This window comes from Oratosquilla oratoria, chromosome 20 (assembly GCF_046742065.1).
Source record: "Oratosquilla oratoria isolate Oo_2021 chromosome 20, ASM4674206v1, whole genome shotgun sequence".
Taxonomy (NCBI): Eukaryota; Metazoa; Arthropoda; class Malacostraca; order Stomatopoda; family Squillidae; genus Oratosquilla; species Oratosquilla oratoria.
The window spans coordinates 40,975,830-40,985,829 of NC_134796.1; the positions used below are offsets into that span (position 1 = coordinate 40,975,830).

General features: G+C 37.9%; 1 protein-coding gene across 2 annotated transcripts in view; it reads right to left on the reverse strand.

The window, feature by feature from the left end:
* LOC143036480 (thyrotropin-releasing hormone receptor-like) overlaps positions 1–10,000 on the reverse strand; it is a 194,024-nt gene that overhangs the window by 106,192 nt on the left and 77,832 nt on the right. The window lies entirely within an intron of this gene.

Genomic DNA, 10,000 nt, shown 5'->3' on the forward strand with positions numbered 1-10,000 from the left:
TGTATATTTCATTTTCCTGTTTTCTCTTCAAAAGAAGATCTAATGCGAATATAGTATTAAAATATATTACTTCATCTGTCTGAATTTATTTATTCATTTGTTCATTTATTTTTTTCTATTCATTTTTGTCTACTAAAGTGAGTCGAATATCAAGACCGTTTACATTTTACCAAAGACAGATTAAGGTATAGATTTTCATTAATCGAAGTGATGAAATCTGAGTGGTGAGTGGGTGAATATGCAAATGTCAAATTCATTGTAGCAACCCGTACCAGTCACCAGAAATTGGAACCCATCAGAGTTTATAAGAAATAAAAGTTTGTAGAAATAATCGAAATCTGAACATTTTTGCATTACGTCACGACTGAAGACCAGCCAATCAGAAGAAGAGACATGACGTCACGACTGAGGATCAACCAATCCGAAGAGGCGAAATGATTACACGACTGAAGACCAGCCAATCAGAACAAAAGATATGACGTCACGACTGAGGACCAACTAATCAGAAGAGACGACATGACGACACGACTGAAGACCAGCCAATCAAAAGAAAAGGAGACATGACGTCACGACTGAGGACCAACCAATCAGAAGAAGCGACATGACGACACGACTGAAGACCAGCCAGTCAGAAGAAAAGGCGACATGATGTCACGAACTGTTCACTGTGATTTAGAATGAGGTAAAAATGTATTATTTTGTTTAACAGAATGTTAAGTTATTGAAAGATGAGCAGCTAGCCCAGAGATCGTAAGTCAAAAAGAAATCTTGGATACAACAATGAAGTGAAGAAAAAAAAAACGAAAATATCTTTAAGGAACAAAATAAGAAATTAGTTGTTCAATTGTATTGATCTATTATCTATCTTAAATCATAAATGCATGGACCAAGGTATAAATATTCAGAAAATTACCATTGTGTGTGTGTGTATATATATATAATATATATATATATATATAATATATATTTATATATAATATATATATATATATATATATATAAAGATACATTCTGTTTATTTATCTTTTTTCAATTATCAAATAATAACATTACCTTTGTAAAGTTTTTCGTAAAATTACTGGTACTCGGAAAAAAAAATACATTGTATTTGCTCTGTACAGAAAAAATATATATTGTATTTACTCTGTTTTGTTTGTTTACATTTTTCAAATCTTAAAGTAATAGCATGGAAAAAAGTGTTGGAATTCGTAAATTTTACTTACTAGTCTGTGTGCGGGGGAAGGCTCATTCTCATAGGAAATGGCCATCATAAATATTGTGTTCACTAAAACAAATTTACTGAAAATGCACCCATAAATACGAAAAATATAAAATTTCTTATATGACAGAAACAGCCATTTGCATAAGATGTCCACTACATCGATTATTTTTACGAAATAAACTAATGTTTTAATAGCATTCGGAAGTTTGCATGTATTCATATCTCGTATTTTTGTACATAAACATACACACACACATACACACACACACACACACACACACACACACACACACACACACACACACACACACACACACACGATGGGGCAGTGGTAGAATTCCCGGCCGCCACTATGGCGGCCCGGGTTTGTATCCCGCCCAGTGTTGAAATAATTTCAGTATCGCTGCGCTGTGGGTTGTTACTCCAACTCTCGTAGGCGGGGAGTTGTGTGTGTGTGTGTGTGCGTGTAAGGTCACATTACCCATATATTGGTCATATATGAGCTATGAGCTCTCTTCCGGCAGGGAAGTAGCTGTCGATCACGAGTCCAACACGTGATCCATGGTGAACCATAGTGAATCACACACACACACACACGCACACACACACACACACACACACACACACACACACACACACACACACACACACACACACACACACACACGACACGCAAAAGAACTCGATGAGAGAGATATAATAATTGCAGCGTAATGAAAGGAGACAAAATCAGGTAAACGAATAAGCAAATAAGAGAAAATAGCACAAACATTCCAAAACGAGCATTTGTACGCACACAAAATTACACGGAAATGCAATATATAAACGGGAACAAAGTTTGTGTGTGTATGAAAAGCCGGTGTACTCTTTTATATGCACAATATATTTGTGCCATTGGGCACACCCAATACACACACACACACACACACACACACACACACACACACACACACACACACACATATATATATATATATATATATATATATATATATATATATATATATATACATATATATATATACCAAAGGTTTTTTCCACCTTACAAGGGAGGTAGCCAAACCCAAAAGGCATAATCCACTCCCGCCCATTTCATCCCCACACACTCCACTCCCATCCACCACCCCTCCCCTCCCTCCCTCCCTCTTTTCGTGGCTCCTCCTGCATGACGGGTCATCCTTGCATCTCACCCACTGCCCTAGGTCAGAAGCAATGCAGCAAGACACAGCACATCCACAGCAAAGCCGCTTCATTAATTTGGCGACCCCCCTCTCCGTCAAGATGCAGGGGTGACCCGTCATCCAGGAGGTGCTAAGATAAGAAGGAGGGAAGAGGGTAGAGGGGAGTGGAGTATGTAGGGGATGGAATGGGTGGGAGTGGTTTCTATGCCTTGGTCTTTTGGCTACCTCTTGTGTAAGTAGGAAAAAGCTTTTCGTATATGTGTGTGTACATGAAGCGAAATGCAATATCATAGTCAAACTTTTCTATGAAGGATTACAAAGAAGGAGCATGCCGACAGGAGACCTTTTGGTCCATAACTAGGTCGAATGCGAAAAAAAATGTAATGATAAATAAATAAATAGATAAATAAAAATATTAAGTGATGGTTTAGCGTTCGGCATCCCCCCCCCTTCCTCCCCCCCCCCCGAAAAAAAAATCCGAGTAAAAAAATAATTGGAAGTCTGTACTGATCCATCTTTTACCGCCATTCATTATTGCGGGGAGCGGATTTTTTGCTTCAAAGGGGAATTTTTCGAATCTGCTTTATTGACTTGCATGAAATTCATATAACCCCTTAGCGGACAACACCGAAAACGATTTTTTTTTTTAACCACTAGCCAATCAACCTATGACGTTATTTTCTTTGAAAATAATGATGACGTCATACGCATTTTCAACGGAACTACTGAAACAGGGACCAGATATCGGAGATGTACATCCCAGGTCAGTAGCGCCATACGATACTTTCGTTGCGGCACTAATATGGTAAAGATACTTGAGAAATTAATCATTGATATTAAGATGGAGATTTGACTCAAAATTTAGGAATGAGGTGGCAATGGGTGGCGTAGTCGCACTACATATATGAGAAGTTTGTAGATTTCAGACAGGCTGATGATTTTTACTGAAGAAACTTGTGTCTACTGATGCCTCAATCGGAAACGTCCGGGTCTTGTACCCTTATAATTACGGGTTCGAGTCCTGCACTCCTCTACGATCCCTAGCAGTGACGGTTAATTATATATCTACCCCTAGCAGTCCAAACACACAGGGCAAAGGTGGTGGATGTGGCAGCAAATTTGATTTCTTTAGCAAATGCTCCTCTTAGTGATTTTTTTTTGTAAGTCTTCTTCAGTGCTATTCTTTCACTTATGTAGAGTGGTATGTCTGGCTTGTCAACTTACGAAACAGTAAAGTCAGCTACACCTGAAGCGACATCGTTAATTCCAGCCTCATCAAACGACTCATTCCCCCCTCCTGAATGATACACCTTCTCTGTCAACATCAGTCATTAAGCGAATCTTTCTAAGCTTCTCTTACATCTTTCCCTTACAATTTCTTCTCTCGCATCTAAGCGCCGTTCCTTCCCCTTTTCCCCGGCTTAGCTTCGTCCATTTCTCGGCTACGTCTCTTTCCCATTTTCTTTTGCACCAAGGTCGTTCCGCCTCTGACCAAAAAAAAAAAAAAAAAAAGAAAGAAAAAGTAATGAATAAAATAAAAGTAAAACCAAAGCGAAAGACAGGGGCCGAAAAATACACAAACGACTTCATTTGCTTACACGTGCAATTTTGCGGACACCCGAATGTGACCCAAGGGAAAACACTACAAAAATATATCCAGGTGTGTGTGTGTGTGTGTGTGTGTGTGTGTGTGTGTGTGTGTGTGTGTGTGTGTGTGTGTGTGTGTATATATATTTTTTTTTCAACCACAAATCACTTTTAATTCCATGCCATCGCAGTCGAGACTGAAGAATTGCTCGATGGAGGCATCCGTTGGAAATTAAAACGTGGACGAGCCGAGAACTCGAACCCAGCTAACCCGTAACAAAGTTACAGTGACTTAAACCAATACGCTATTGGTTTAAGTCACTGTAACTTTGTTACGGGTTAGCTGGGTTCGAATCCTCGGCTCGTCCACGTTTCAATTTCCAACGGATGCCTCCATCGAGCGATTCTTCAGTCTCGACTGCGATGGCATGGAATTAAATGTGATTTGTGGTTGAAAAAAGATATTAATTGATCACTGGGAACCATTCAGTGTATATGTATATATATGTGTAATATATATATATATATATATATATATATATATATATATATAATATATATACACATATATATGTATGTAATGGTAATGGAACTGCGTTTGGAGATGGTTAAAAGAAAACAGAGAAAATGGAAGATAAGCCAGTTGTTGTTTGTCGACGACACTGCACTTGTAGATTTTTACGTAAACCGCGTAAGATGGTACAGATGCTGCAAACATCATACCCATGAAGACTGCGATTCTTCTTCTTCTTCTTCTTCTTCTTCTTCTGCTGCTGCTGCTTCTGCTGCTTCTTCCTCTCCCTCTTCTTCTTCTTCTCTTCTTCTTCCTCTCCCTCTTCTTCTTCTTCTCTTCTTCCTCTCCCTCTTCTTCTTCTTCTTCTCTTCTTCCTCTCCCTCTTCTTCTTCTTCTTCCTCGTCTTCTTCATCCTCTTCTTCCTCTTCCTCTCCTTTTTCTTCTTCTTATCCGTCTTCTTCTTGTTGTCCTTCTTCATCTTCTTCTCCTTCTTCTTCTTCTCCTTCATCTTCCTCCTCTTCTTCTCCTTCTTCTTCCTCTTCTCCTTCTTCTTCTTCTTCTTCTTCTTCTTCTTCTTCTTCTTCATCAGCTAATTACTCTCTGGCGGAAAAGCCAGCTCGGGAAAAGAACTCCCCCCCCCCACACACTCCTTTCACTCCCTTCACTCAAGCCCCATTCACTCCTTCCTGCTCAAACTCTAAAAGTATTTCTTGAAATCTGCCGAAATCTGGACGCCACCAACAGAGTCGCGTTTTCTCTCCGTGTGAACGGGACTGCCTCCTTGGGACCATTCCTGGTAGGAGGCTTGCAAGGAAGGTCATAAATGTGTAAAAAGACTTTAGACTGCTTTGAGGTCTTCCTCTTTCTTTCTTTCTTTATAACAATTCTAACATTATTAACCTATTTTTTTTTTTTAGTATATGACGCGTTGGATGGAAGGTCATAAATGTGTAAAAAGACTAGACTGCTTTGAGGTCTTCCCCTTCCTTTCTTTCTTTCATAACAATTCTAACATTATTAACCTATTTTTTGTAGTATTTGACTCGTTGGATGGAAGGTCATATATGTGTAAAAAGACTTTAGTCTATTTTGAGGTCTTCCTCTTTCTTTCTTTAACAATTCTAACATTACCTATTTTTGTAGTATATGACTCGTTGTTTATATGTCTGCATATATATATATATATATATATATATGTATGTATATATATATATATATATATATATATATATATATATATATATATATACATAAGCTATGACATATCATTGAATATTATATTATATTACATGCACACTATGAAAGGAAATCACTAATTACCTATGCACACTGATTTAAACTATATTACCCATCGTATTGGAAGTAATGTTGACAAAATGAAGATGTGTAATATTTGTATATTTTGATTGGGAAGGAATGGAAGAGTTGATTGTGGTGATAATGGACGAATTAGGGAATATCCTTCTTCATTCCTGTTCACATATTATTTCGGATAACGAAATATCTTTCGAAGAAGGGGAGAAAACGAAAAAAAAAAAAAATGCCCTGACCTTCCTTGTTGCTGAGTTTGATAACGATGAAAGGCGGAAGTGAGTTCGAGATCATCTTGTCCGTTTTCTTCGATGTCCACGTGAGCGTTGACGACGAGGCAAAAGTCTCAACTTCGAAACTGATTATCGAACATTGGTATTCGATGCCTTGGTCCTGCTTATGAATGCCATTCAAGCAGATGTGCTTTGTTCCCGATCTCCGTAAACATCCATTCATCGTATTCATCCTTGCAAAATGGAGTTTGTGTTTTGGAGAGTATGTGCAATATAATACAACTGCGGCGTGTTAAACATAAAATGTAGCAAACTGAGTTTCGTGGCTACGTGTAAATTGCTCATCTAGAATCAAGCATAGCATTTAATGTAAACCAAACAACCACAGGTTTCGTATTAAACTTAGAAATTACTCTAGTCCGCTTCTGTTTGAATTGTTCAATGTTTGTATGTGTTTCGTTGCGAAATTATATTCAGACGTTGAAATTGTAATTTTATTCTTGTTTTTCATATTCTATTAGAAATAGTGATACAGCACAGAAGGGATTTCTCTTTCATGATTTCATCTTGAATATATGCAATAGCAACACCCAGCTTGACTTAAATAACATTGGGAAATTACAAGAACGAATGATTCAGATGTTTTCGACTATTTATGTACAGTCATGGTGCGTGCATCTTGAAGATATCAAACACACAAAGACGTTCGCTCAATTTATCTTAATTTCGCTTTTTTTTTAGCTACGTCAGCAACCCCCTGTTTAGGTGATTACCTTATGTATGTATACATACACCTACATGCATACGTTATACACAAAATAGTCGAAATCAATAGCAACTCGGTTACATTTAAAAAAAAATTCCGTTAGTGATACGTGCGCGTTGTCTTCATAACCATAATAGCGCTAGTCAGAAAAAAATATATTAAGAGTGTAACTATTACAACTCATAGTTAAACAAGTCAACTTAATCGATATAAAGACGAAAGGTTGCTGTAAAACGTGTATCTATCTGTTAATACCTGGGGTAGTTTTATTGAAGAATAAGGAAATACACTAATTGCTTGAGAAGCAGTTCCCAGGAAAAATAACACATGAACATCATGGTATTTCATAATTAACCTGAAATACCACCTATACCATCAGATGGTATGAAACCGTAAAGCTAAATTTACAAAGACAGAAATATACGTTGTTGTTTTTTTCTAGACTCGTTATTTTTGCTTCAAAAGTTCAACGAATTTTGTTTCTCAGCTACATATGTACCAATGATCCATTTCACTTTTTTTTCTAACAATAATATTTTAGACAAGGGAGTACAAGAGATTTTAATGAATTTTCAAGTAGCATAACAACACAAATAAGCAAATATAAATAACTAAATTAATCAAATAAATAGAAAAAACATTAAATAAACATAATAATTAATATGGATAAAATCAACTATAACAGAAACAAGAATTATTTCCAGGGAGATTTAAATCGTAAATTTAAAGCTGTTTTCGTTTATTTTTTTAGATTTTTCTTCTTTTGAATCATATGTGCAAATAGACATTTCCATGCATCACTGTAGACTGTAATAGAACGGCCTACCTACACATGTACACAAACATGTACTAAGTAAACAGTGTCCATGAGCTTGATGAATTAGGTTCATTTTATAAGGGGGAGCAATCGGAATGTGTACGAACTGGGAAAGCTGAAGTTATTCGTGGTTGATACTGAGCACTTGCGCACGTACACACACACACACACACACACACACACACACACACACACACACACACACACACACACACACACACACGACTCGGTGGCGCGGTCGGTAGAGTCCCAGACTGTCAGTATGGCGGTACCGGCGGTACCTGGTTCGAATCCTGCCCAGGGCTGAAATTATTTCAGTATCTCTGCGCTTCGAGTCGTTACTCCAACTTTAGTGGGCGGAGAGTTGGGTGTGTGTGTGTGTGGAAGGTCATATTACCCATAGGTTGGTCATGCGAGCTCTGAGTTCTCTCTTCCGGGAGGGAAATAGCTGTTGATCACGAGTCCAACACGTGATCCAAAGACCAAGGTGAATCACACACACATACACACACACACACACACACACACACACACACACACACACACACACACACACACACACACACACACACACGAACAAAGATTGTCGAAAGTGAAACTACCAACTCTGGAACAAAGAAGAGAAAGAGGAGATCTAATGACAATTTATAGAATCATGAAAGGAATGGAAATCATAGACAGAGATGATTTGTTAAAGTGGGACAATAGAAAAACAAGAGGACATGAAAAGAAACTCAAAAAGGATAATTATAGAGGAGATCTGAAAAAGGATAGCTTCCCACACAGAGTGGTGGATACTTGGAATGAATTAGATAAGGCAACAGTGTGTGCAAATACTATTCAAGAATTTAAGAACAAACTTGATGCTGAAAGATACAAAGACGGGTCACTACGAGCATAGCTCCCTTCCCGTATAATGCAACTAGATAAACACACACACAATGAAAGACAGAAAGACACGTATTCCGCAAAAAAAAAAAAAAAAAAATCTTACAAGACTTGTAAATTTCGCAGTTCGCCTCCAAGAATGGCGCATAAAGATAGGAACCCTGCGAAAAGGTGTGCTATATAACGCACGCACAACATCACGTGAATTATAAAAGATGCAAATGATGTCCACAAACACACGAAACGGAGGACTACGAGAGACGGGGGGGGGGAGAAAGAAAACGGGAGATTTTCGCGACAACAGCGACCGAGAGGGGGGACTGGGTTTAGGAAAGTGACTGGTGGGGAATAGTGGTGTAAGCAATTTATGGCTGCAGCAATGGCCAAGGCAAGACTCATTTGACACCGGTGATACAACGAGGGCATAACGGAAGGGGAAGGCTCACATTTCACAGCCGCAGATAAAGCACAGTCACGTCGAGGTCTATGCCAAGGACCTCATTCTCCCGCCTGCACTGTATCTGGGGGACTTCTGTTTAGGAAATAAATGTGCTTATTGAAAGGCATAAACAGGTGCGTTCTCACACGCACAGATATCCCCTCTCTCTCTCTCTCTCTCTCTCTCTCTCTCTCTCTCTCTCTCTCTCTCTCTCTCTCTCTCTCTCTCTCTCTCTCTCTCTCTCTCTCTCTCTCTCTCTCTCTCTCTCTCTCTCTCTCTCTCACACACACACACACACACACACACACACACACACATACATACACACACATATGTGTGTGTATGTATTTATACATAATTAGATTTTAGGCAGCGTTAGATTTAATTTGGAAATGGGTAGAAACAACCAAACGTGTAGTTAATGAATGGAATAAACTTCCTGCTGAGGCAGTGCAATGTAGTTCAGTTTGAAGCTTTAAGATTCGTTTAGATGAACATCTAAGCAATATGCTGTAATGACTGCCATTTATTTCATATTATTTGTTTATTTGTTTGTTATTGTTTGTCTGTTATTTGCTTGATTTTCATTTAATATTATTTATCTGTCAATTTATTATTATTTACTATTTACCTGTTTGTTTACTATTTAACTATACCTATGCATTTATTCATTCTATTTATCATTATATATATTATTATAATTTTCATTTATTTTTTATTTATTTATCATTAGTATATTTTTCGCATCCGACCTAGTTATGGACCAAAGGGTCTCCTGTCGGCATGCTCCGCCTTTGTAATCCTTTGTGTCCTTTGGCTTGAGCCCCAAAAGAATTCTAATTGCTCTATCTGGGGTTCGCCAAATTTACGAGCACTGTACATAATGGTATAGTAAGCAATGTCGTATGTTCTTATCTTGCTGTAACTGGGAGTTACCTTCGTAGATTTTCGCTTTGTGGAGTAAGTCTATTTATCACTAAGGATCTTATCTTCACTCCAATTTGTAGGTCATTCTTTAAGAATGTCATCCTATTAGATGCGA